Here is a 27,466-nt window from a genome sequence, read left to right on the forward strand (position 1 = left end):
GTGTATGCATGCAGACCCCATCAGAGGCCCCATTCGGATCAAGTGGCTCCAACAAAGCACCATGATCCCTCACAGAGTCCTGGCACAACCCCATTGAAGACCACGGCATGGCTTCCAGCCCTTGAAATAACCAGCAGCATCCTGCCTCCAAGCACCTGAGGATGGGCTCCTGCCTGCCTCTCACCATCTCTAGGCAGGGGGCATGAGCCTTCCCTACTGACAGGTTTTGGGAAGCCATAAAGCGCACACCACAAGGGACCATTCCCTCAGTGGGTGATCATACTCTGGCGCTAGGTGCACAGAGGTCTCTAGAGATGTTCCGCCTGGGGCCAAGGAAGAAAACACTGCCTCGATGTGCTCTCTGACTAGAATACAGCTCTAATGAAGGCATGTGAGTGCACCAGATGTGAGCCCATAAATTTGGGGCAGCAGCAGACATTCCTCCTTGGTAGGCAGGAGGTTGCCAAAAGACTACCCTGTACTGCCTGCTGTGAGGGCAGCCAGCCCATAGTTCAAAATTCTCTGGGGCCTATCAGTAGCAACCAAAAGAGCCACTCACTGCGGAACATTCTGGCTGTGGTGAGTCCATTCCAAGGCTTGGCCTGAAACACAAAATTCAAAGCAGAAAGGCTTAAGGAAAGACTCCACCCATGGCTTCAGAACATGTGGGCCCTGGCACTATGGAGCAGGATAGAAAACCAAAGGTGGCAACACATCTTGGATATGTGGAATCCTCCTACACTGGGAGGAGTCTCAAGGGATTTCCTCGAGCGAGAGGCTGCTCCAACACCCCCACCCAAACCCACAACCACACCCACACCCAGGGCTCTGCAATGGACCAACAATGCAGGCCATCCTGCCCCTGGATCCCTCTGTTAGGCCTCAGCGTAATCCTATTGAGCATGATTTTTTGGTCATCAGCTCTCTTCAGGACCATATGAGTTCTCATCATCGACCCAACTGAGGCCCTCTTCATTCACCTGCGCCCTGCCACATGTGAAGGCTTACCTCAGATGCTTCCTGGAAAGAAGGATGCCTGAAGGGATGTGCCATTCTGTCGAATCCACGTGCTGGGCCAAGGCTCATGGTGATTGCCCTAGGGAACATAGGCCAAACACAGATCTTCATTTCTCTGGGGACGATGGCTGCCAAGAGGTGAGAAGGACAGCTGTGAGAACTCCAACTCCATGCTAGATGCATTGGGGCACGTGTGTGCCACACGCTCATGCATCGAATGATGCTACAAGAAATACCTGCAGCAATACATCCAGGAACATAGGGCCCAAATGTACCTCCACGCAGAGACAGGAACACATAGCTGAAACGCATACAAACAGCTCCCCACATAGCTTCCTTCCTGCCTCCCTTCCTCCAGAATGCTCTAGCTCCCTCCCCTTTGACCCTCGTCCTTGGCTCACTCCCTCCATCCATCCATACTTACAAAGATGAAGGCATGAGTGGACAGGTGGATCAATGCCATCTTATGTACCTTAATACTGTGTCAGGGGCAGATGAAATAACCAGTACGTATATGTCTCCCCAGGGAAGGACTAGCCTCATGGATCCTCCAGGCAGCACAAGGCCTGGCACCAGGTCTGCTTGGTGGGGAAAACACTGGGGGTGTTTCTGGGGGGAATGGAGACATTCCTCTGGGCCCGGCCCTGGTGTGGGCAAGCGTGTGCTGGCCGATGTCACACTCGGCTTGTCCATGTGCACAACACCCAGACAATGAGGCCTTTATGTCCCACACAGTGGACATTCACAGGAGCTGGAGGGAGCTCTCTTGGTAGGCAGTGGCTCCCGTAGAGGAAGGCCAGCCCAAGAGATGCCACAGGCCTGTATCTGTATGCAGAACCCATGAAAGGGCCTGTCTGAGAAAACTGGCCTATCTGAGGGCCCATGATCCCTCACAGAGACCTGGGAAACCCCATTCCAGCAAGGGACCAGCCCTTCAGCTCTCACAAGAGCCAAGAGCATCTAGCTGCCAAGTCCCTGATCAAGGGTCCTTGTTGCCTCTCCCCACCTCCAGGCCTGGCCCCACATCCTCCCAACCAACACTTCTTGGAAGTCACTCAAGCACACCCCACAACTGACCATAAGCTCAGTCCATCCTCGTGCTCTGCCTCGACATGCACAGAGATCTGCGTGGTTGCTCCCCAGGGCAACACGTCATGAAATGGTGCCTCCATGGTCAGTCTTACTACACTTCAGGTCAATCGAGTTGAATTTCAAGGCCTGCATTCCGATCTGGTGGATGGGGAGCCATGTCAAGCATTCCTCCTTGGGGACCACAGAGATTCCCAAACAGGGCCAATTTCTTCTGTGGCAGCATTCCCTACTGTGGCCCGTGCAAGGCCACCAAACAACAGCCATGCAGCTACGCCCTCCTCAGCCCACATCCAGGGACCACCCCTCCCCTTCAGGTCAACAGGGCCTCACGATGGACATGATAACGGGATGCCCAAGGGCTCTGCAAAGCCTTCATGGGGGAATGGACACCCAGAAGCCTTTTCTCCTCTGGAGGGGGCTCTCTGACAAACCAGTGGCTTCCGGAGAGGACGACCAACCCAGGAGAAGCTATGGTCCTGTGTATGCATACAGACCCCATCAGAGGCCCCATTCGGATCAAGTGGCTCCAACAAAGCACCATGATCCCTCACAGAGTCCTGGCACAACCCCATTGAAGACCACAGCATGGCTTCCAGCCCTTGAAATAACCAGCAGCATCCTGCCTCCAAGCACCTGAGGATGGGCTCCTGCCTGCCTCTCACCATCTCTAGGCAGGGGGCATGAGCCTTCCCTACTGACAGGTTTTGGGAAGCCATAAAGCACACACCACAAGGGACCATTCCCTCAGTGGGTGATCATACTCTGGCGCTAGGTGCACAGAGGTCTCTAGAGATGTTCCGCCTGGGGCCAAGGAAGAAAACACTGCCTCGATGTGCTCTCTGACTAGAATACAGCTCTAATGAAGGCATGTGAGTGCACCAGATGTGAGCCCATAAATTTGGGGCAGCAGAAGACATTCCTCCTTGGTAGGCAGGAGGTTGCCAAAAGACTACCATGTACTGCCTGCTGTGAGGGCGGCCAGCCCATAGTTCAAAATTCTCTGGGGCCTATCAGTAGCAACCAAAAGAGCCACTCACTGCGGAACATTCTGGCTGTGGTGAGTCCATTCCAAGGCTTGGCCTGAAACACAAAATTCAAAGCAGAAAGGCTTAAGGAAAGACTCCACCCATGGCTTCAGAACATGTGGGCCCTGGCACTATGGAGCAGGATAGAAAACCAAAGGTGGCAACACATCTTGGATATGTGGAAGCCATCTACACTGGGAGGAGTCTCAAGGGATTTCCTCGAGCGAGAGGCTGCTCCAACACCCACACCCAAACCCACACACACACCCACACCCAGGGCTCTGCAATGGACCAAAAATGCAGGCCATCCTGCCCCTGGATCCCTCTGTTAGGCCTCAGCGTAATCCTATTGAGCATGATTTTTTGGTCATCAGCTCTCTTCAGGACCATATGAGTTCTCATCATCGACCCAACTGAGGCCCTCCTCACTCACCTGCGCCCTGCCACATGTGAAGGCTTACCTCAGATGCTTCCTGGAAAGAAGGATGCCTGAAGGGATGTACCATTCTGTCGAATCCACGTGCTGGGCCAAGGCTCATGGTGATTGCCCTAGGGAACATAGGCCAAACACAGATCTTCATTTCTCTGGGGACGATGGCTGCCAAGAGGTGAGAAGGACAGCTGTGAGAACTCCAACTCCATGCTAGATGCATTGGGGGACGTGTGTGCCACACGCTCATGCATCGAATGATGCTACAAGAAATACCTGCAGCAATACATCCAGGAACATAGGGCCCAAATGTACCTCCACGCAGAGACAGGAACACATAGCTGAAACGCATACAAACAGCTCCCTACATAGCTTCCTTCCTGCCTCCCTTCCTCCAGAATGCTCTAGCTCCCTCCCCTTTGACCCTCGTCCTTGGCTCACTCCCTCTATCCATCCATACTTACAAAGATGAAGGCATGAGTGGACAGGTGGATCAATGCCATCTTATGTACCTTAATACTGTGTCAGGGGCAGATGAAATAACCAGTACGTATATGTCTCCCCAGGGAAGGACTAGCCTCATGGATCCTCCAGGCAGCACAAGGCCTGGCACCAGGTCTGCTTGGTGGGGAAAACACTGGGGGTGTTTCTGGGGGGAATGGAGACATTCCTCTGGGCCCGACCCTGGTGTGGGCAAGCGTGTGCTGGCCGATGTCACACTCGGCTTGTCCATGTGCACAACACCCAGACAATGAGGCCTTTATGTCCCACACAGTGGACATTCACAGGAGCTGGAGGGAGCTCTCTTGGTAGGCAGTGGCTCCCGTAGAGGAAGGCCAGCCCAAGAGATGCCACAGGCCTGTATCTGTATGCAGAACCCATGAAAGGGCCTGTCTGAGTAAACTGGCCTATCTGAGGGCCCATGATCCCTCACAGAGACCTGGGAAACCCCATTCCAGCAAGGGACCAGCCCTTCAGCTCTCACAAGAGCCAAGAGCATCTAGCTGCCAAGTCCCTGATCAAGGGTCCTTGTTGCCTCTCACCACCTCCAGGCCTGGCCCCACATCCTCCCAACCAACACTTCTTGGAAGTCACTCAAGCACACCCCACAACTGACCATAAGCTCAGTCCATCCTCGTGCTCTGCCTCGACATGCACAGAGATCTGCGTGGTTGCTCCCCAGGGCAACACGTCATGAAATGGTGCCTCCATGGTCAGTCTTACTACACTTCAGGTCAATCGAGTTGAATTTCAAGGCCTGCATTCCGATCTGGTGGATGGGGAGCCATGTCAAGCATTCCTCCTTGGGGACCACAGAGATTCCCAAACAGGGCCAATTTCTTCTGTGGCAGCATTCCCTACTGTGGCCCGTGCAAGGCCACCAAACAACAGCCATGCAGCTACGCCCTCCTCAGCCCACATCCCGGGACCACCCCTCCCCTTCAGGTCAACAGGGCCTCACGATGGACATGATAACGGGATGCCCAAGGGCTCTGCAAAGCCTTCATGTGGGAATGGACACCCAGAAGCCTTTTCTCCTCTGGAGGGGGCTCTCTGACAAACCAGTGGCTTCCGGAGAGGACGACCAACCCAGGAGAAGCTATGGTCCTGTGTATGCATACAGACCCCATCAGAGGCCCCATTCGGATCAAGTGGCTCCAACAAAGCACCATGATCCCTCACAGAGTCCTGGCACAACCCCATTGAAGGCCACAGCATGGCTTCCAGCCCTTGAAATAACCAGCAGCATCCTGCCTCCAAGCACCTGAGGATGGGCTCCTGCCTGCCTCTCACCATCTCTAGGCAGGGGGCATGAGCCTTCCCTACTGACAGGTTTTGGGAAGCCATAAAGCACACACCACAAGGGACCATTCCCTCAGTGGGTGATCATACTCTGGCGCTAGGTGCACAGAGGTCTCTAGAGATGTTCCACCTGTGGCCAAGGAAGAAAACACTGCCTCGATGTGCTCTCTGACTAGAATACAGCTCTAATGAAGGCATGTGAGTGCACCAGATGTGAGCCCATAAATTTGGGGCAGCAGCAGACATTCCTCCTTGGTAGGCAGGAGGTTGCCAAAAGACTACCATGTACTGCCTGCTGTGAGGGCGGCCAGCCCATAGTTCAAAATTCTCTGGGGCCTATCAGTAGCAACCAAAAGAGCCACTCACTGCGGAACATTCTGGCTGTGGTGAGTCCATTCCAAGGCTTGGCCTGAAACACAAAATTCAAAGCAGAAAGGCTTAAGGAAAGACTCCACCCATGGCTTCAGAACATGTGGGCCCTGGCACTATGGAGCAGGATAGAAAACCAAAGGTGGCAACACATCTTGGATATGTGGAAGCCATCTACACTGGGAGGAGTCTCAAGGGATTTCCTCGAGCGAGAGGCTGCTCCAACACCCACACCCAAACCCACACACACACCCACACCCAGGGCTCTGCAATGGACCAAAAATGCAGGCCATCCTGCCCCTGGATCCCTCTGTTAGGCCTCAGCGTAATCCTATTGAGCATGATTTTTTGGTCATCAGCTCTCTTCAGGACCATATGAGTTCTCATCATCGACCCAACTGAGGCCCTCCTCACTCACCTGCGCCCTGCCACATGTGAAGGCTTACCTCAGATGCTTCCTGGAAAGAAGGATGCCTGAAGGGATGTGCCATTCTGTCGAATCCACGTGCTGGGCCAAGGCTCATGGTGATTGCCCTAGGGAACATAGGCCAAACACAGATCTTCATTTCTCTGGGGACGATGGCTGCCAAGAGGTGAGAAGGACAGCTGTGAGAACTCCAACTCCATGCTAGATGCATTGGGGCACGTGTGTGCCACACGCTCATGCATCGAATGATGCTACAAGAAATACCTGCAGCAATACATCCAGGAACATAGGGCCCAAATGTACCTCCACGCAGAGACAGGAACACATAGCTGAAACGCATACAAACAGCTCCCTACATAGCTTCCTTCCTGCCTCCCTTCCTCCAGAATGCTCTAGCTCCCTCCCCTTTGACCCTCGTCCTTGGCTCACTCCCTCCATCCATCCATACTTACAAAGATGAAGGCATGAGTGGACAGGTGGATCAATGCCATCTTATGTACCTTAATACTGTGTCAGGGGCAGATGAAATAACCAGTACGTATATGTCTCCCCAGGGAAGGACTAGCCTCATGGATCCTCCAGGCAGCACAAGGCCTGGCACCAGGTCTGCTTGGTGGGGAAAACACTGGGGGTGTTTCTGGGGGGAATGGAGACATTCCTCTGGGCCCGACCCTGGTGTGGGCAAGTGTGTGCTGGCCGATGTCACACTCGGCTTGTCCATGTGCACAACACCCAGACAATGAGGCCTTTATGTCCCACACAGTGGACATTCACAGGAGCTGGAGGGAGCTCTCTTGGTAGGCAGTGGCTCCCGTAGAGGAAGGCCAGCCCAAGAGATGCCACAGGCCTGTATCTGTATGCAGAACCCATGAAAGGGCCTGTCTGAGTAAACTGGCCTATCTGAGGGCCCATGATCCCTCACAGAGACCTGGGAAACCCCATTCCAGCAAGGGACCAGCCCTTCAGCTCTCACAAGAGCCAAGAGCATCTAGCTGCCAAGTCCCTGATCAAGGGTCCTTGTTGCCTCTCCCCACCTCCAGGCCTGGCCCCACATCCTCCCAACCAACACTTCTTGGAAGTCACTCAAGCACACCCCACAACTGACCATAAGCTCAGTCCATCCTCGTGCTCTGCCTCGACATGCACAGAGATCTGTGTGGTTGCTCCCCAGGGCAACACATCATGAAATGGTGCCTCCATGGTCAGTCTTACTACACTTCAGGTCAATCGAGTTGAATTTCAAGGCCTGCATTCCAATCTGGTGGATGGGGAGCCATGTCAAGCATTCCTCCTTGGGGACCACAGAGATTCCCAAACAGGGCCAATTTCTTCTGTGGCAGCATTCCCTACTGTGGCCCGTGCAAGGCCACCAAACAACAGCCATGCAGCTACGCCCTCCTCAGCCCACATCCCGGGACCACCCCTCCCCTTCAGGTCAACAGGGCCTCACGATGGACATGATAACGGGATGCCCAAGGGCTCTGCAAAGCCTTCATGGGGGAATGGACACCCAGAAGCCTTTTCTCCTCTGGAGGGGGCTCTCTGACAAACCAGTGGCTTCCGGAGAGGACGACCAACCCAGGAGAAGCTATGGTCCTGTGTATGCATGCAGACCCCATCAGAGGCCCCATTCGGATCAAGTGGCTCCAACAAAGCACCATGATCCCTCACAGAGTCCTGGCACAACCCCATTGAAGACCACGGCATGGCTTCCAACCCTTGAAATAACCAGCAGCATCCTGCCTCCAAGCACCTGAGGATGGGCTCCTGCCTGCCTCTCACCATCTCTAGGCAGGGGGCATGAGCCTTCCCTACTGACAGGTTTTGGGAAGCCATAAAGCACACACCACAAGGGACCATTCCCTCAGTTGGTGATCATACTCTGGCGCTAGGTGCACAGAGGTCTCTAGAGATGTTCCACCTGGGGCCAAGGAAGAAAACACTGCCTCGATGTGCTCTCTGACTAGAATACAGCTCTAATGAAGGCATGTGAGTGCACCAGATGTGAGCCCATAAATTTGGGGCAGCAGCAGACATTCCTCCTTGGTAGGCAGGAGGTTGCCAAAAGACTACCCTGTACTGCCTGCTGTGAGGGCAGCCAGCCCATAGTTCAAAATTCTCTGGGGCCTATCAGTAGCAACCAAAAGAGCCACTCACTGCGGAACATTCTGGCTGTGGTGAGTCCATTCCAAGGCTTGGCCTGAAACACAAAATTCAAAGCAGAAAGGCTTAAGGAAAGACTCCACCCATGGCTTCAGAACATGTGGGCCCTGGCACTATGGAGCAGGATAGAAAACCAAAGGTGGCAACACATCTTGGATATGTGGAAGCCATCTACACTGGGAGGAGTCTCAAGGGATTTCCTCGAGCGAGAGGCTGCTCCAACACCCACACCCAAACCCACAACCACACCCACACCCAGGGCTCTGCAATGGACCAACAATGCAGGCCATCCTGCCCCTGGATCCCTCTGTTAGGCCTCAGCGTAATCCTATTGAGCATGATTTTTTGGTCATCAGCTCTCTTCAGGACCATATGAGTTCTCATCATCGACCCAACTGAGGCCCTCCTCACTCACCTGCGCCCTGCCACATGTGAAGGCTTACCTCAGATGCTTCCTGGAAAGAAGGATGCCTGAAGGGATGTGCCATTCTGTCGAATCCACGTGCTGGGCCAAGGCTCATGGTGATTGCCCTAGGGAACATAGGCCAAACACAGATCTTCATTTCTCTGGGGACGATGGCTGCCAAGAGGTGAGAAGGACAGCTGTGAGAACTCCAACTCCATGCTAGATGCATTGGGGCACGTGTGTGCCACACGCTCATGCATCGAATGATGCTACAAGAAATACCTGCAGCAATACATCCAGGAACATAGGGCCCAAATGTACCTCCACGCAGAGACAGGAACACATAGCTGAAACGCATACAAACAGCTCCCTACATAGCTTCCTTCCTGCCTCCCTTCCTCCAGAATGCTCTAGCTCCCTCCCCTTTGACCCTCGTCCTTGGCTCACTCCCTCCATCCATCCATACTTACAAAGATGAAGGCATGAGTGGACAGGTGGATCAATGCCATCTTATGTACCTTAATACTGTGTCAGGGGCAGATGAAATAACCAGTACGTATATGTCTCCCCAGGGAAGGACTAGCCTCATGGATCCTCCAGGCAGCACAAGGCCTGGCACCAGGTCTGCTTGGTGGGGAAAACACTGGGGGTGTTTCTGGGGGGAATGGAGACATTCCTCTGGGCCCGACCCTGGTGTGGGCAAGCGTGTGCTGGCCGATGTCACACTCGGCTTGTCCATGTGCACAACACCCAGACAATGAGGCCTTTATGTCCCACACAGTGGACATTCACAGGAGCTGGAGGGAGCTCTCTTGGTAGGCAGTGGCTCCCGTAGAGGAAGGCCAGCCCAAGAGATGCCACAGGCCTGTATCTGTATGCAGAACCCATGAAAGGGCCTGTCTGAGTAAACTGGCCTATCTGAGGGCCCATGATCCCTCACAGAGACCTGGGAAACCCCATTCCAGCAAGGGACCAGCCCTTCAGCTCTCACAAGAGCCAAGAGCATCTAGCTGCCAAGTCCCTGATGAAGGGTCCTTGTTGCCTCTCACCACCTCCAGGCCTGGCCCCACATCCTCCCAACCAACACTTCTTGGAAGTCACTCAAGCACACCCCACAACTGACCATAAGCTCAGTCCATCCTCGTGCTCTGCCTCGACATGCACAGAGATCTGCGTGGTTGCTCCCCAGGGCAACACGTCATGAAATGGTGCCTCCATGGTCAGTCTTACTACACTTCAGGTCAATCGAGTTGAATTTCAAGGCCTGCATTCCGATCTGGTGGATGGGGAGCCATGTCAAGCATTCCTCCTTGGGGACCACAGAGATTCCCAAACAGGGCCAATTTCTTCTGTGGGAGCATTCCCTACTGTGGCCCGTGCAAGGCCACCAAACAACAGCCATGCAGCTACGCCCTCCTCAGCCCACATCCCGGGACCACCCCTCCCCTTCAGGTCAACAGGGCCTCACGATGGACATGATAACGGGATGCCCAAGGGCTCTGCAAAGCCTTCATGGGGGAATGGACACCCAGAAGCCTTTTCTCCTCTGGAGGGGGCTCTCTGACAAACCAGTGGCTTCCGGAGAGGACGACCAACCCAGGAGAAGCTATGGTCCTGTGTATGCATGCAGACCCCATCAGAGGCCCCATTCGGATCAAGTGGCTCCAACAAAGCACCATGATCCCTCACAGAGTCCTGGCACAACCCCATTGAAGACCACGGCATGGCTTCCAGCCCTTGAAATAACCAGCAGCATCCTGCCTCCAAGCACCTGAGGATGGGCTCCTGCCTGCCTCTCACCATCTCTAGGCAGGGGGCATGAGCCTTCCCTACTGACAGGTTTTGGGAAGCCATAAAGCACACACCACAAGGGACCATTCCCTCAGTGGGTGATCATACTCTGGCGCTAGGTGCACAGAGGTCTCTAGAGATGTTCCGCCTGGGGCCAAGGAAGAAAACACTGCCTCGATGTGCTCTCTGACTAGAATACAGCTCTAATGAAGGCATGTGAGTGCACCAGATGTGAGCCCATAAATTTGGGGCAGCAGCAGACATTCCTCCTTGGTAGGCAGGAGGTTGCCAAAAGACTACCCTGTACTGGCTGCTGTGAGGGCGGCCAGCCCATAGTTCAAAATTCTCTGGGGCCTATCAGTAGCAACCAAAAGAGCCACTCACTGCGGAACATTCTGGCTGTGGTGAGTCCATTCCAAGGCTTGGCCTGAAACACAAAATTCAAAGCAGAAAGGCTTAAGGAAAGACTCCACCCATGGCTTCAGAACATGTGGGCCCTGGCACTATGGAGCAGGATAGAAAACCAAAGGTGGCAACACATCTTGGATATGTGGAAGCCATCTACACTGGGAGGAGTCTCAAGGGATTTCCTCGAGCGAGAGGCTGCTCCAACACCCACACCCAAACCCACACACACACCCACACCCAGGGCTCTGCAATGGACCAAAAATGCAGGCCATCCTGCCCCTGGATCCCTCTGTTAGGCCTCAGCGTAATCCTATTGAGCATGATTTTTTGGTCATCAGCTCTCTTCAGGACCATATGAGTTCTCATCATCGACCCAACTGAGGCCCTCCTCACTCACCTGCGCCCTGCCACATGTGAAGGCTTACCTCAGATGCTTCCTGGAAAGAAGGATGCCTGAAGGGATGTGCCATTCTGTCGAATCCACGTGCTGGGCCAAGGCTCATGGTGATTGCCCTAGGGAACATAGGCCAAACACAGATCTTCATTTCTCTGGGGACGATGGCTGCCAAGAGGTGAGAAGGACAGCTGTGAGAACTCCAACTCCATGCTAGATGCATTGGGGCACGTGTGTGCCACACGCTCATGCATCGAATGATGCTACAAGAAATACCTGCAGCAATACATCCAGGAACATAGGGCCCAAATGTACCTCCACGCAGAGACAGGAACACATAGCTGAAACGCATACAAACAGCTCCCTACATAGCTTCCTTCCTGCCTCCCTTCCTCCAGAATGCTCTAGCTCCCTCCCCTTTGACCCTCGTCCTTGGCTCACTCCCTCCATCCATCCATACTTACAAAGATGAAGGCATGAGTGGACAGGTGGATCAATGCCATCTTATGTACCTTAATACTGTGTCAGGGGCAGATGAAATAACCAGTACGTATATGTCTCCCCAGGGAAGGACTAGCCTCATGGATCCTCCAGGCAGCACAAGGTCTGGCACCAGGTCTGCTTGGTGGGGAAAACACTGGGGGTGTTTCTGGGGGGAATGGAGACATTCCTCTGGGCCCGACCCTGGTGTGGGCAAGTGTGTGCTGGCCGATGTCACACTCGGCTTGTCCATGTGCACAACACCCAGACAATGAGGCCTTTATGTCCCACACAGTGGACATTCACAGGAGCTGGAGGGAGCTCTCTTGGTAGGCAGTGGCTCCCGTAGAGGAAGGCCAGCCCAAGAGATGCCACAGGCCTGTATCTGTATGCAGAACCCATGAAAGGGCCTGTCTGAGTAAACTGGCCTATCTGAGGGCCCATGATCCCTCACAGAGACCTGGGAAACCCCATTCCAGCAAGGGACCAGCCCTTCAGCTCTCACAAGAGCCAAGAGCATCTAGCTGCCAAGTCCCTGATCAAGGGTCCTTGTTGCCTCTCCCCACCTCCAGGCCTGGCCCCACATCCTCCCAACCAACACTTCTTGGAAGTCACTCAAGCACACCCCACAACTGACCATAAGCTCAGTCCATCCTCGTGCTCTGCCTCGACATGCACAGAGATCTGCGTGGTTGCTCCCCAGGGCAACACATCATGAAATGGTGCCTCCATGCTCAGTCTTACTACACTTCAGGTCAATCGAGTTGAATTTCAAGGCCTGCATTCCAATCTGGTGGATGGGGAGCCATGTCAAGCATTCCTCCTTGGGGACCACAGAGATTCCCAAACAGGGCCAATTTCTTCTGTGGCAGCATTCCCTACTGTGGCCCGTGCAAGGCCACCAAACAACAGCCATGCAGCTACGCCCTCCTCAGCCCACATCCCGGGACCACCCCTCCCCTTCAGGTCAACAGGGCCTCACGATGGACATGATAACGGGATGCCCAAGGGCTCTGCAAAGCCTTCATGGGGGAATGGACACCCAGAAGCCTTTTCTCCTCTGGAGGGGGCTCTCTGACAAACCAGTGGCTTCCGGAGAGGACGACCAACCCAGGAGAAGCTATGGTCCTGTGTATGCATGCAGACCCCATCAGAGGCCCCATTCGGATCAAGTGGCTCCAACAAAGCACCATGATCCCTCACAGAGTCCTGGCACAACCCCATTGAAGACCACGGCATGGCTTCCAGCCCTTGAAATAACCAGCAGCATCCTGCCTCCAAGCACCTGAGGATGGGCTCCTGCCTGCCTCTCACCATCTCTAGGCAGGGGGCATGAGCCTTCCCTACTGACAGGTTTTGGGAAGCCATAAAGCACACACCACAAGGGACCATTCCCTCAGTGGGTGATCATACTCTGGCGCTAGGTGCACAGAGGTCTCTAGAGATGTTCCGCCTGGGGCCAAGGAAGAAAACACTGCCTCGATGTGCTCTCTGACTAGAATACAGCTCTAATGAAGGCATGTGAGTGCACCAGATGTGAGCCCATAAATTTGGGGCAGCAGCAGACATTCCTCCTTGGTAGGCAGGAGGTTGCCAAAAGACTACCCTGTACTGGCTGCTGTGAGGGCGGCCAGCCCATAGTTCAAAATTCTCTGGGGCCTATCAGTAGCAACCAAAAGAGCCACTCACTGCGGAACATTCTGGCTGTGGTGAGTCCATTCCAAGGCTTGGCCTGAAACACAAAATTCAAAGCAGAAAGGCTTAAGGAAAGACTCCACCCATGGCTTCAGAACATGTGGGCCCTGGCACTATGGAGCAGGATAGAAAACCAAAGGTGGCAACACATCTTGGATATGTGGAAGCCATCTACACTGGGAGGAGTCTCAAGGGATTTCCTCGAGCGAGAGGCTGCTCCAACACCCACACCCAAACCCACACACACACCCACACCCAGGGCTCTGCAATGGACCAAAAATGCAGGCCATCCTGCCCCTGGATCCCTCTGTTAGGCCTCAGCGTAATCCTATTGAGCATGATTTTTTGGTCATCAGCTCTCTTCAGGACCATATGAGTTCTCATCATCGACCCAACTGAGGCCCTCCTCACTCACCTGCGCCCTGCCACATGTGAAGGCTTACCTCAGATGCTTCCTGGAAAGAAGGATGCCTGAAGGGATGTGCCATTCTGTCGAATCCACGTGCTGGGCCAAGGCTCATGGTGATTGCCCTAGGGAACATAGGCCAAACACAGATCTTCATTTCTCTGGGGACGATGGCTGCCAAGAGGTGAGAAGGACAGCTGTGAGAACTCCAACTCCATGCTAGATGCATTGGGGCACGTGTGTGCCACACGCTCATGCATCGAATGATGCTACAAGAAATACCTGCAGCAATACATCCAGGAACATAGGGCCCAAATGTACCTCCACGCAGAGACAGGAACACATAGCTGAAACGCATACAAACAGCTCCCTACATAGCTTCCTTCCTGCCTCCCTTCCTCCAGAATGCTCTAGCTCCCTCCCCTTTGACCCTCGTCCTTGGCTCACTCCCTCCATCCATCCATACTTACAAAGATGAAGGCATGAGTGGACAGGTGGATCAATGCCATCTTATGTACCTTAATACTGTGTCAGGGGCAGATGAAATAACCAGTACGTATATGTCTCCCCAGGGAAGGACTAGCCTCATGGATCCTCCAGGCAGCACAAGGCCTGGCACCAGGTCTGCTTGGTGGGGAAAACACTGGGGGTGTTTCTGGGGGGAATGGAGACATTCCTCTGGGCCCGACCCTGGTGTGGGCAAGCGTGTGCTGGCCGATGTCACACTCGGCTTGTCCATGTGCACAACACCCAGACAATGAGGCCTTTATGTCCCACACAGTGGACATTCACAGGAGCTGGAGGGAGCTCTCTTGGTAGGCAGTGGCTCCCGTAGAGGAAGGCCAGCCCAAGAGATGCCACAGGCCTGTATCTGTATGCAGAACCCATGAAAGGGCCTGTCTGAGAAAACTGGCCTATCTGAGGGCCCATGATCCCTCACAGAGACCTGGGAAACCCCATTCCAGCAAGGGACCAGCCCTTCAGCTCTCACAAGAGCCAAGAGCATCTAGCTGCCAAGTCCCTGATCAAGGGTCCTTGTTGCCTCTCACCACCTCCAGGCCTGGCCCCACATCCTCCCAACCAACACTTCTTGGAAGTCACTCAAGCACACCCCACAACTGACCATAAGCTCAGTCCATCCTCGTGCTCTGCCTCGACATGCACAGAGATCTGCGTGGTTGCTCCCCAGGGCAACACGTCATGAAATGGTGCCTCCATGGTCAGTCTTACTACACTTCAGGTCAATCGAGTTGAATTTCAAGGCCTGCATTCCGATCTGGTGGATGGGGAGCCATGTCAAGCATTCCTCCTTGGGGACCACAGAGATTCCCAAACAGGGCCAATTTCTTCTGTGGCAGCATTCCCTACTATGGCCCGTGCAAGGCCACCAAACAACAGCCATGCAGCTACGCCCTCCTCAGCCCACATCACGGGACCACCCCTCCCCTTCAGGTCAACAGGGCCTCACGATGGACATGATAACGGGATGCCCAAGGGCTCTGCAAAGCCTTCATGGGGGAATGGACACCCAGAAGGCTTTTCTCCTCTGGAGGGGGCTCTCTGACAAACCAGTGGCTTCCGGAGAGGACGAGCAACCCAGGAGAAGCTATGGTCCTGTGTATGCATGCAGACCCCATCAGAGGCCCCATTCGGATCAAGTGGCTCCAACAAAGCACCATGATCCCTCACAGAGTCCTGGCACAACCCCATTGAAGACCACGGCATGGCTTCCAGCCCTTGAAATAACCAGCAGCATCCTGCCTCCAAGCACCTGAGGATGGGCTCCTGCCTGCCTCTCACCATCTCTAGGCAGGGGGCATGAGCCTTCCCTACTGACAGGTTTTGGGAAGCCATAAAGCACACACCACAATTGACCATTCACTCAGTGGGTGATCATACTCTGGCGCTAGGTGCACAGAGGTCTCTAGAGATGTTCCGCCTGGGGCCAAGGAAGAAAACACTGCCTCGATGTGCTCTCTGACTAGAATACAGCTCTAATGAAGGCATGTGAGTGCACCAGATGTGAGCCCATAAATTTGGGGCAGCAGCAGACATTCCTCCTTGGTAGGCAGGAGGTTGCCAAAAGACTACCCTGTACTGCCTGCTGTGAGGGCGGCCAGCCCATAGTTCAAAATTCTCTGGGGCCTATCAGTAGCAACCAAAAGAGCCACTCACTGCGGAACATTCTGGCTGTGGTGAGTCCATTCCAAGGCTTGGCCTGAAACACAAAATTCAAAGCAGAAAGGCTTAAGGAAAGACTCCACCCATGGCTTCAGAACATGTGGGCCCTGGCACTATGGAGCAGGATAGAAAACCAAAGGTGGCAACACATCTTGGATATGTGGAAGCCATCTACACTGGGAGGAGTCTCAAGGGATTTCCTCGAGCGAGAGGCTGCTCCAACACCCACACCCAAACCCACACACACACCCACACCCAGGGCTCTGCAATGGACCAAAAATGCAGGCCATCCTGCCCCTGGATCCCTCTGTTAGGCCTCAGCGTAATCCTATTGAGCATGATTTTTTGGTCATCAGCTCTCTTCAGGACCATATGAGTTCTCATCATCGACCCAACTGAGGCCCTCCTCACTCACCTGCGCCCTGCCACATGTGAAGGCTTACCTCAGATGCTTCCTGGAAAGAAGGATGCCTGAAGGGATGTGCCATTCTGTCGAATCCACGTGCTGGGCCAAGGCTCATGGTGATTGCCCTAGGGAACATAGGCCAAACACAGATCTTCATTTCTCTGGGGACGATGGCTGCCAAGAGGTGAGAAGGACAGCTGTGAGAACTCCAACTCCATGCTAGATGCATTGGGGCACGTGTGTGCCACACGCTCATGCATCGAATGATGCTACAAGAAATACCTGCAGCAATACATCCAGGAACATAGGGCCCAAATGTACCTCCACGCAGAGACAGGAACACATAGCTGAAACGCATACAAACAGCTCCCTACATAGCTTCCTTCCTGCCTCCCTTCCTCCAGAATGCTCTAGCTCCCTCCCCTTTGACCCTCGTCCTTGGCTCACTCCCTCCATCCATCCATACTTACAAAGATGAAGGCATGAGTGGACAGGTGGATCAATGCCATCTTATGTACCTTAATACTGTGTCAGGGGCAGATGAAATAACCAGTACGTATATGTCTCCCCAGGGAAGGACTAGCCTCATGGATCCTCCAGGCAGCACAAGGCCTGGCACCAGGTCTGCTTGGTGGGGAAAACCCTGGGGGTGTTTCTGGGGGGAATGGAGACATTCCTCTGGGCCCGACCCTGGTGTGGGCAAGCGTGTGCTGGCCGATGTCACACTCGGCTTGTCCATGTGCACAACACCCAGACAATGAGGCCTTTATGTCCCACACAGTGGACATTCACAGGAGCTGGAGGGAGCTCTCTTGGTAGGCAGTGGCTCCCGTAGAGGAAGGCCAGCCCAAGAGATGCCACAGGCCTGTATCTGTATGCAGAACCCATGAAAGGGCCTGTCTGAGTAAACTGGCCTATCTGAGGGCCCATGATCCCTCACAGAGACCTGGGAAACCCCATTCCAGCAAGGGACCAGCCCTTCAGCTCTCACAAGAGCCAAGAGCATCTAGCTGCCAAGTCCCTGATCAAGGGTCCTTGTTGCCTCTCCCCACCTCCAGGCCTGGCCCCACATCCTCCCAACCAACACTTCTTGGAAGTCACTCAAGCACACCCCACAACTGACCATAAGCTCAGTCCATCCTCGTGCTCTGCCTCGACATGCACAGAGATCTGCGTGGTTGCTCCCCAGGGCAACACGTAATGAAATGGTGCCTCCATGGTCATTCTTACTACACTTCAGGTCAATCGAGTTGAATTTCAAGGCCCGCATTCCGATCTGGTGGATGGGGAGCCATGTCAAGCATTCCTCCTTGGGGACCACAGAGATTCCCAAACAGGGCCAATTTCTTCTGTGGCAGCATTCCCTACTGTGGCCCGTGCAAGGCCACCAAACAGCAGCCATGCAGCTACACCCTCCTCAGCCCACATCCCGGGACCACCCCTCCCCTTCAGGTCAACAGGGCCTCACGATGGACATGATAACGGGATGCCCAAGGGCTCTGCAAAGCCTTCATGGGGGAATGGACACCCAGAAGCCTTTTCTCCTCTGGAGGGGGCTCTCTGACAAACCAGTGGCTTCCGGAGAGGACGACCAACCCAGGAGAAGCTATGGTCCTGTGTATGCATGCAGACCCCATCAGAGGCCCCATTCGGATCAAGTGGCTCCAACAAAGCACCATGATCCCTCACAGAGTCCTGGCACAACCCCATTGAAGACCACGGCATGGCTTCCAGCCCTTGAAATAACCAGCAGCATCCTGCCTCCAAGCACCTGAGGATGGGCTCCTGCCTGCCTCTCACCATCTCTAGGCAGGGGGCATGAGCCTTCCCTACTGACAGGTTTTGGGAAGCCATAAAGCACACACCACAAGGGACCATTCCCTCAGTGGGTGATCATACTCTGGCGCTAGGTGCACAGAGGTCTCTAGAGATGTTCCGCCTGGGGCCAAGGAAGAAAACACTGCCTCGATGTGCTCTCTGACTAGAATACAGCTCTAATGAAGGCATGTGAGTGCACCAGATGTGAGCCCATAAATTTGGGGCAGCAGCAGACATTCCTCCTTGGTAGGCAGGAGGTTGCCAAAAGACTACCCTGTACTGCCTGCTGTGAGGGCAGCCAGCCCATAGTTCAAAATTCTCTGGGGCCTATCAGTAGCAACCAAAAGAGCCACTCACTGCGGAACATTCTGGCTGTGGTGAGTCCATTCCAAGGCTTGGCCTGAAACACAAAATTCAAAGCAGAAAGGCTTAAGGAAAGACTCCACCCATGGCTTCAGAACATGTGGGCCCTGGCACTATGGAGCAGGATAGAAAACCAAAGGTGGCAACACATCTTGGATATGTGGAAGCCATCTACACTGGGAGGAGTCTCAAGGGATTTCCTCGAGCGAGAGGCTGCTCCAACACCCACACCCAAACCCACAACCACACCCACACCCAGGGCTCTGCAATGGACCAACAATGCAGGCCATCCTGCCCCTGGATCCCTCTGTTAGGCCTCAGCGTAATCCTATTGAGCATGATTTTTTGGTCATCAGCTCTCTTCAGGACCATATGAGTTCTCATCATCGACCCAACTGAGGCCCTCCTCACTCACCTGCGCCCTGCCACATGTGAAGGCTTACCTCAGATGCTTCCTGGAAAGAAGGATGCCTGAAGGGATGTGCCATTCTGTCGAATCCACGTGCTGGGCCAAGGCTCATGGTGATTGCCCTAGGGAACATAGGCCAAACACAGATCTTCATTTCTCTGGGGACGATGGCTGCCAAGAGGTGAGAAGGACAGCTGTGAGAACTCCAACTCCATGCTAGATGCATTGGGGCACGTGTGTGCCACACGCTCATGCATCGAATGATGCTACAAGAAATACCTGCAGCAATACATCCAGGAACATAGGGCCCAAATGTACCTCCACGCAGAGACAGGAACACATAGCTGAAACGCATACAAACAGCTCCCTACATAGCTTCCTTCCTGCCTCCCTTCCTCCAGAATGCTCTAGCTCCCTCCCCTTTGACCCTCGTCCTTGGCTCACTCCCTCCATCCATCCATACTTACAAAGATGAAGGCATGAGTGGACAGGTGGATCAATGCCATCTTATGTACCTTAATACTGTGTCAGGGGCAGATGAAATAACCAGTACGTATATGTCTCCCCAGGGAAGGACTAGCCTCATGGATCCTCCAGGCAGCACAAGGCCTGGCACCAGGTCTGCTTGGTGGGGAAAACACTGGGGGTGTTTCTGGGGGGAATGGAGACATTCCTCTGGGCCCGACCCTGGTGTGGGCAAGCGTGTGCTGGCCGATGTCACACTCGGCTTGTCCATGTGCACAACACCCAGACAATGAGGCCTTTATGTCCCACACAGTGGACATTCACAGGAGCTGGAGGGAGCTCTCTTGGTAGGCAGTGGCTCCCGTAGAGGAAGGCCAGCCCAAGAGATGCCACAGGCCTGTATCTGTATGCAGAACCCATGAAAGGGCCTGTCTGAGTAAACTGGCCTATCTGAGGGCCCATGATCCCTCACAGAGACCTGGGAAACCCCATTCCAGCAAGGGACCAGCCCTTCAGCTCTCACAAGAGCCAAGAGCATCTAGCTGCCAAGTCCCTGATGAAGGGTCCTTGTTGCCTCTCACCACCTCCAGGCCTGGCCCCACATCCTCCCAACCAACACTTCTTGGAAGTCACTCAAGCACACCCCACAACTGACCATAAGCTCAGTACATCCTCGTGCTCTGCCTCGACATGCACAGAGATCTGCGTGGTTGCTCCCCAGGGCAACACGTCATGAAATGGTGCCTCCATGGTCAGTCTTACTACACTTCAGGTCAATCGAGTTGAATTTCAAGGCCTGCATTCCGATCTGGTGGATGGGGAGCCATGTCAAGCATTCCTCCTTGGGGACCACAGAGATTCCCAAACAGGGCCAATTTCTTCTGTGGGAGCATTCCCTACTGTGGCCCGTGCAAGGCCACCAAACAACAGCCATGCAGCTACGCCCTCCTCAGCCCACATCCCGGGACCACCCCTCCCCTTCAGGTCAACAGGGCCTCACGATGGACATGATAACGGGATGCCCAAGGGCTCTGCAAAGCCTTCATGGGGGAATGGACACCCAGAAGGCTTTTCTCCTCTGGAGGGGGCTCTCTGACAAACCAGTGGCTTCCGGAGAGGACGACCAACCCAGGAGAAGCTATGGTCCTGTGTATGCATGCAGACCCCATCAGAGGCCCCATTCGGATCAAGTGGCTCCAACAAAGCACCATGATCCCTCACAGAGTCCTGGCACAACCCCATTGAAGACCACGGCATGGCTTCCAGCCCTTGAAATAACCAGCAGCATCCTGCCTCCAAGCACCTGAGGATGGGCTCCTGCCTGCCTCTCACCATCTCTAGGCAGGGGGCATGAGCCTTCCCTACTGACAGGTTTTGGGAAGCCATAAAGCACACACCACAAGGGACCATTCCCTCAGTGGGTGATCATACTCTGGCGCTAGGTGCACAGAGGTCTCTAGAGATGTTCCGCCTGGGGCCAAGGAAGAAAACACTGCCTCGATGTGCTCTCTGACTAGAATACAGCTCTAATGAAGGCATGTGAGTGCACCAGATGTGAGCCCATAAATTTGGGGCAGCAGCAGACATTCCTCCTTGGTAGGCAGGAGGTTGCCAAAAGACTACCCTGTACTGCCTGCTGTGAGGGCGGCCAGCCCATAGTTCAAAATTCTCTGGGGCCTATCAGTAGCAACCAAAAGAGCCACTCACTGCGGAACATTCTGGCTGTGGTGAGTCCATTCCAAGGCTTGGCCTGAAACACAAAATTCAAAGCAGAAAGGCTTAAGGAAAGACTCCACCCATGGCTTCAGAACATGTGGGCCCTGGCACTATGGAGCAGGATAGAAAACCAAAGGTGGCAACACATCTTGGATATGTGGAAGCCATCTACACTGGGAGGAGTCTCAAGGGATTTCCTCGAGCGAGAGGCTGCTCCAACACCCACACCCAAACCCACACACACACCCACACCCAGGGCTCTGCAATGGACCAAAAATGCAGGCCATCCTGCCCCTGGATCCCTCTGTTAGGCCTCAGCGTAATCCTATTGAGCATGATTTTTTGGTCATCAGCTCTCTTCAGGACCATATGAGTTCTCATCATCGACCCAACTGAGGCCCTCCTCACTCACCTGCGCCCTGCCACATGTGAAGGCTTACCTCAGATGCTTCCTGGAAAGAAGGATGCCTGAAGGGATGTGCCATTCTGTCGAATCCACGTGCTGGGCCAAGGCTCATGGTGATTGCCCTAGGGAACATAGGCCAAACACAGATCTTCATTTCTCTGGGGACGATGGCTGCCAAGAGGTGAGAAGGACAGCTGTGAGAACTCCAACTCCATGCTAGATGCATTGGGGCACGTGTGTGCCACACGCTCATGCATCAAATGATGCTACAAGAAATACCTGCAGCAATACATCCAGGAACATAGGGCCCAAATGTACCTCCACGCAGAGACAGGAACACATAGCTGAAACGCATACAAACAGCTCCCTACATAGCTTCCTTCCTGCCTCCCTTCCTCCAGAATGCTCTAGCTCCCTCCCCTTTGACCCTCGTCCTTGGCTCACTCCCTCCATCCATCCATACTTACAAAGATGAAGGCATGAGTGGACAGGTGGATCAATGCCATCTTATGTACCTTAATACTGTGTCAGGGGCAGATGAAATAACCAGTACGTATATGTCTCCCCAGGGAAGGACTAGCCTCATGGATCCTCCAGGCAGCACAAGGCCTGGCACCAGGTCTGCTTGGCGAGGAAAACACTGGGGGTGTTTCTGGGGGGAATGGAGACATTCCTCTGGGCCCGACCCTGGTGTGGGCAAGCGTGTGGTGGCCGATCTCACACGCGGCTTGTCCATGTGCACAACACCCAGACAATGAGGCCTTTATGTCCCACACAGTGGACATTCACAGGAGCTGGAGGGAGCTCTCTTGGTAGGCAGTGACTCCCGTAGAGGAAGGCCAGCCCAAGAGATGCCACAGGCCTGTATCTGTATGCAGAACCCATGAAAGGGCCTGTCTGAGAAAACTGGCCTATCTGAGGGCCCATGATCCCTCACAGAGACCTGGGAAACCCCATTCCAGCAAGGGACCAGCCCTTCAGCTCTCACAAGAGCCAAGAGCATCTAGCTGCCAAGTCCCTGATGAAGGGTCCTTGTTGCCTCTCACCACCTCCAGGCCTGGCCCCACATCCTCCCAACCAACACTTCTTGGAAGTCACTCAAGCACACCCCACAACGGACCATAAGCTCAGTCCATCCTCGTGCTCTGCCTCGACATGCACAGAGATCTGCGTGGTTGCTCCCCAGGCAACACGTCATGAAATGGTGCCTCCATGGTCAGTCTTACTACACTTCAGGTCAATCGAGTTGAATTTCAAGGCCTGCATTCCGATCTGGTGGATGGGGAGCCATGTCAAGCATTCCTCCTTGGGGACCACAGAGATTCCCAAACAGGGCCAATTTCTTCTGTGGCAGCATTCCCTACTGTGGCCCGTGCAAGGCCACCAAACAACAGCCATGCAGCTACGCCCTCCTCAGCCCACATCCCGGGACCACCCCTCCCCTTCAGGTCAACAGGGCCTCACGATGGACATGATAACGGGATGCCCAAGGGCTCTGCAAAGCCTTCATGGGGGAATGGACACCCAGAAGCCTTTTCTCCTCTGGAGGGGGCTCTCTGACAAACCAGTGGCTTCCGGAGAGGACGACCAACCCAGGAGAAGCTATGGTCCTGTGTATGCATGCAGACCCCATCAGAGGCCCCATTCGGATCAAGTGGCTCCAACAAAGCACCATGATCCCTCACAGAGTCCTGGCACAACCCCATTGAAGACCACGGCATGGCTTCCAGCCCTTGAAATAACCAGCAGCATCCTGCCTCCAAGCACCTGAGGATGGGCTCCTGCCTGCCTCTCACCATCTCTAGGCAGGGGGCATGAGCCTTCCCTACTGACAGGTTTTGGGAAGCCATAAAACACACACCACAAGGGACCATTCCCTCAGTTGGTGATCATACTCTGGCGCTAGGTGCACAGAGGTCTCTAGAGATGTTCCGCCTGGGGCCAAGGAAGAAAACACTGCCTCGATGTGCTCTCTGACTAGAATACAGCTCTAATGAAGGCATGTGAGTGCACCAGATGTGAGCCCATAAATTTGGGGCAGCAGCAGACATTCCTCCTTGGTAGGCAGGAGGTTGCCAAAAGACTACCCTGTACTGCCTGCTGTGAGGGCGGCCAGCCCATAGTTCAAAATTCTCTGGGGCCTATCGGTAGCAAACAAAAGAGCTACTCACTGCGGAACATTCTGGCTGTGGTGAGTCCATTCCAAGGCTTGGCCTGAAACACAAAATTCAAAGCAGAAAGGCTTAAGGAAAGACTCCACCCATGGCTTCAGAACATGTGGGCCCTGGCACTATGGAGCAGGATAGAAAACCAAAGGTGGCAACACATCTTGGATATGTGGAAGCCATCTACACTGGGAGGAGTCTCAAGGGATTTCCTCGAGCGAGAGGCTGCTCCAACACCCACACCCAAACCCACACACACACCCACACCCAGGGCTCTGCAATGGACCAAAAATGCAGGCCATCCTGCCCCTGGATCCCTCTGTTAGGCCTCAGCGTAATCCTATTGAGCATGATTTTTTGGTCATCAGCTCTCTTCAGGACCATATGAGTTCTCATCATCGACCCAACTGAGGCCCTCCTCACTCACCTGCGCCCTGCCACATGTGAAGGCTTACCTCAGATGCTTCCTGGAAAGAAGGATGCCTGAAGGGATGTGCCATTCTGTCGAATCCACGTGCTGGGCCAAGGCTCATGGTGATTGCCCTAGGGAACATAGGGCAGACACAGATCTTCATTTCTCTGGGGACGATGGCTGCCAAGAGGTGAGAAGGACAGCTGTGAGAACTCCAACTCCATGCTAGATGCATTGGGGGACGTGTGTGCCACACGCTCATGCATCGAATGATGCTACAAGAAATACCTGCAGCAATACATCCAGGAACATAGGGCCCAAATGTACCTCCACGCAGAGACAGGAACACATAGCTGAAACGCATACAAACAGCTCCCTACATAGCTTCCTTCCTGCCTCCCTTCCTCCAGAATGCTCTAGCTCCCTCCCCTTTGACCCTCGTCCTTGGCTCACTCCCTCCATCCATCCATACTTACAAAGATGAAGGCATGAGTGGACAGGTGGATCAATGCCATCTTATGTACCTTAATACTGTGTCAGGGGCAGATGAAATAACCAGTACGTATATGTCTCCCCAGGGAAGGACTAGCCTCATGGATCCTCCAGGCAGCACAAGGCCTGGCACCAGGTCTGCTTGGTGGGGAAAACCCTGGGGGTGTTTCTGGGGGGAATGGAGACATTCCTCTGGGCCCGACCCTGGTGTGGGCAAGCGTGTGCTGGCCGATGTCACACTCGGCTTGTCCATGTGCACAACACCCAGACAATGAGGCCTTTATGTCCCACACAGTGGACATTCACAGGAGCTGGAGGGAGCTCTCTTGGTAGGCAGTGGCTCCCGTAGAGGAAGGCCAGCCCAAGAGATGCCACAGGCCTGTATCTGTATGCAGAACCCATGAAAGGGCCTGTCTGAGTAAACTGGCCTATCTGAGGGCCCATGATCCCTCACAGAGACCTGGGAAACCCCATTCCAGCAAGGGACCAGCCCTTCAGCTCTCACAAGAGCCAAGAGCATCTAGCTGCCAAGTCCCTGATCAAGGGTCCTTGTTGCCTCTCCCCACCTCCAGGCCTGGCCCCACATCCTCCCAACCAACACTTCTTGGAAGTCACTCAAGCACACCCCACAACTGACCATAAGCTCAGTCCATCCTCGTGCTCTGCCTCGACATGCACAGAGATCTGCGTGGTTGCTCCCCAGGGCAACACGTCATGAAATGGTGCCTCCATGGTCAGTCTTACTACACTTCAGGTCAATCGAGTTGAATTTCAAGGCCTGCATTCCGATCTGGTGGATGGGGAGCCATGTCAAGCATTCCTCCTTGGGGACCACAGAGATTCCCAAACAGGGCCAATTTCTTCTGTGGCAGCATTCCCTACTGTGGCCCGTGCAAGGCCACCAAACAACAGCCATGCAGCTACGCCCTCCTCAGCCCACATCCCGGGACCACCCCTCCCCTTCAGGTCAACAGGGCCTCACGATGGACATGATAACGGGATGCCCAAGGGCTCTGCAAAGCCTTCATGGGGGAATGGACACCCAGAAGGCTTTTCTCCTCTGGAGGGGGCTCTCTGACAAACCAGTGGCTTCCGGAGAGGACGACCAACCCAGGAGAAGCTATGGTCCTGTGTATGCATGCAGACCCCATCAGAGGCCCCATTCGGATCAAGTGGCTCCAACAAAGCACCATGATCCCTCACAGAGTCCTGGCACAACCCCATTGAAGACCACGGCATGGCTTCCAGCCCTTGAAATAACCAGCAGCATCCTGCCTCCAAGCACCTGAGGATGGGCTCCTGCCTGCCTCTCACCATCTCTAGGCAGGGGGCATGAGCCTTCCCTACTGACAGGTTTTGGGAAGCCATAAAGCACACACCACAAGGGACCATTCCCTCAGTGGGTGATCATACTCTGGCGCTAGGTGCACAGAGGTCTCTAGAGATGTTCCGCCTGGGGCCAAGGAAGAAAACACTGCCTCGATGTGCTCTCTGACTAGAATACAGCTCTAATGAAGGCATGTGAGTGCACCAGATGTGAGCCCATAAATTTGGGGCAGCAGCAGACATTCCTCCTTGGTAGGCAGGAGGTTGCCAAAAGACTACCCTGTACTGCCTGCTGTGAGGGCGGCCAGCCCATAGTTCAAAATTCTCTGGGGCCTATCAGTAGCAACCAAAAGAGCCACTCACTGCGGAACATTCTGGCTGTGGTGAGTCCATTCCAAGGCTTGGCCTGAAACACAAAATTCAAAGCAGAAAGGCTTAAGGAAAGACTCCACCCATGGCTTCAGAACATGTGGGCCCTGGCACTATGGAGCAGGATAGAAAACCAAAGGTGGCAACACATCTTGGATATGTGGAAGCCATCTACACTGGGAGGAGTCTCAAGGGATTTCCTCGAGCGAGAGGCTGCTCCAACACCCACACCCAAACCCACACACACACCCACACCCAGGGCTCTGCAATGGACCAAAAATGCAGGCCATCCTGCCCCTGGATCCCTCTGTTAGGCCTCAGCGTAATCCTATTGAGCATGATTTTTTGGTCATCAGCTCTCTTCAGGACCATATGAGTTCTCATCATCGACCCAACTGAGGCCCTCCTCACTCACCTGCGCCCTGCCACATGTGAAGGCTTACCTCAGATGCTTCCTGGAAAGAAGGATGCCTGAAGGGATGTGCCATTCTGTCGAATCCACGTGCTGGGCCAAGGCTCATGGTGATTGCCCTAGGGAACATAGGCCAAACACAGATCTTCATTTCTCTGGGGACGATGGCTGCCAAGAGGTGAGAAGGACAGCTGTGAGAACTCCAACTCCATGCTAGATGCATTGGGGCACGTGTGTGCCACACGCTCATGCATCAAATGATGCTACAAGAAATACCTGCAGCAATACATCCAGGAACATAGGGCCCAAATGTACCTCCACGCAGAGACAGGAACACATAGCTGAAACGCATACAAACAGCTCCCTACATAGCTTCCTTCCTGCCTCCCTTCCTCCAGAATGCTCTAGCTCCCTCCCCTTTGACCCTCGTCCTTGGCTCACTCCCTCCATCCATCCATACTTACAAAGATGAAGGCATGAGTGGACAGGTGGATCAATGCCATCTTATGTACCTTAATACTGTGTCAGGGGCAGATGAAATAACCAGTACGTATATGTCTCCCCAGGGAAGGACTAGCCTCATGGATCCTCCAGGCAGCACAAGGCCTGGCACCAGGTCT

General features: G+C 54.2%; 11 non-coding genes across 11 annotated transcripts; all 11 read right to left on the minus strand.

Moving 5' to 3' along the window:
* Window positions 1-877: 877 nt before the first annotated feature.
* LOC130847370 (small nucleolar RNA SNORD115) lies at window positions 878-958 on the minus strand. Its single transcript, XR_009052135.1, has one exon. It is a non-coding gene; the product is annotated as a small nucleolar RNA SNORD115 (small nucleolar RNA).
* Window positions 959-3,464: 2,506 nt separating this feature from the next.
* Window positions 3,465-3,545, minus strand: LOC130847371 (small nucleolar RNA SNORD115). The gene has a single exon (XR_009052136.1). It is a non-coding gene; the product is annotated as a small nucleolar RNA SNORD115 (small nucleolar RNA).
* A 2,506-nt stretch (window positions 3,546-6,051) lies between these two features.
* Window positions 6,052-6,132, minus strand: LOC130847372 (small nucleolar RNA SNORD115). Its single transcript, XR_009052137.1, has one exon. It is a non-coding gene; the product is annotated as a small nucleolar RNA SNORD115 (small nucleolar RNA).
* A 2,506-nt stretch (window positions 6,133-8,638) lies between these two features.
* LOC130847373 (small nucleolar RNA SNORD115) lies at window positions 8,639-8,719 on the minus strand. The gene has a single exon (XR_009052138.1). It is a non-coding gene; the product is annotated as a small nucleolar RNA SNORD115 (small nucleolar RNA).
* Window positions 8,720-11,225: 2,506 nt separating this feature from the next.
* LOC130847374 (small nucleolar RNA SNORD115) lies at window positions 11,226-11,306 on the minus strand. Its single transcript, XR_009052139.1, has one exon. It is a non-coding gene; the product is annotated as a small nucleolar RNA SNORD115 (small nucleolar RNA).
* A 2,506-nt stretch (window positions 11,307-13,812) lies between these two features.
* On the minus strand, window positions 13,813-13,893 carry LOC130847375 (small nucleolar RNA SNORD115). Its single transcript, XR_009052140.1, has one exon. It is a non-coding gene; the product is annotated as a small nucleolar RNA SNORD115 (small nucleolar RNA).
* A 2,506-nt stretch (window positions 13,894-16,399) lies between these two features.
* LOC130847376 (small nucleolar RNA SNORD115) lies at window positions 16,400-16,480 on the minus strand. The gene has a single exon (XR_009052141.1). It is a non-coding gene; the product is annotated as a small nucleolar RNA SNORD115 (small nucleolar RNA).
* Window positions 16,481-18,986: 2,506 nt separating this feature from the next.
* Window positions 18,987-19,067, minus strand: LOC130847377 (small nucleolar RNA SNORD115). The gene has a single exon (XR_009052142.1). It is a non-coding gene; the product is annotated as a small nucleolar RNA SNORD115 (small nucleolar RNA).
* Window positions 19,068-21,573: 2,506 nt separating this feature from the next.
* LOC130847378 (small nucleolar RNA SNORD115) lies at window positions 21,574-21,654 on the minus strand. The gene has a single exon (XR_009052143.1). It is a non-coding gene; the product is annotated as a small nucleolar RNA SNORD115 (small nucleolar RNA).
* Window positions 21,655-24,159: 2,505 nt separating this feature from the next.
* LOC130847379 (small nucleolar RNA SNORD115) lies at window positions 24,160-24,240 on the minus strand. The gene has a single exon (XR_009052144.1). It is a non-coding gene; the product is annotated as a small nucleolar RNA SNORD115 (small nucleolar RNA).
* A 2,506-nt stretch (window positions 24,241-26,746) lies between these two features.
* On the minus strand, window positions 26,747-26,827 carry LOC130847380 (small nucleolar RNA SNORD115). The gene has a single exon (XR_009052145.1). It is a non-coding gene; the product is annotated as a small nucleolar RNA SNORD115 (small nucleolar RNA).
* Between the last annotated feature and the right edge of the window lie 639 nt (window positions 26,828-27,466).

The sequence above is a fragment of the Hippopotamus amphibius genome, chromosome 2 (genome assembly GCF_030028045.1).
Source record: "Hippopotamus amphibius kiboko isolate mHipAmp2 chromosome 2, mHipAmp2.hap2, whole genome shotgun sequence".
Taxonomy (NCBI): domain Eukaryota; kingdom Metazoa; phylum Chordata; class Mammalia; order Artiodactyla; family Hippopotamidae; genus Hippopotamus; species Hippopotamus amphibius.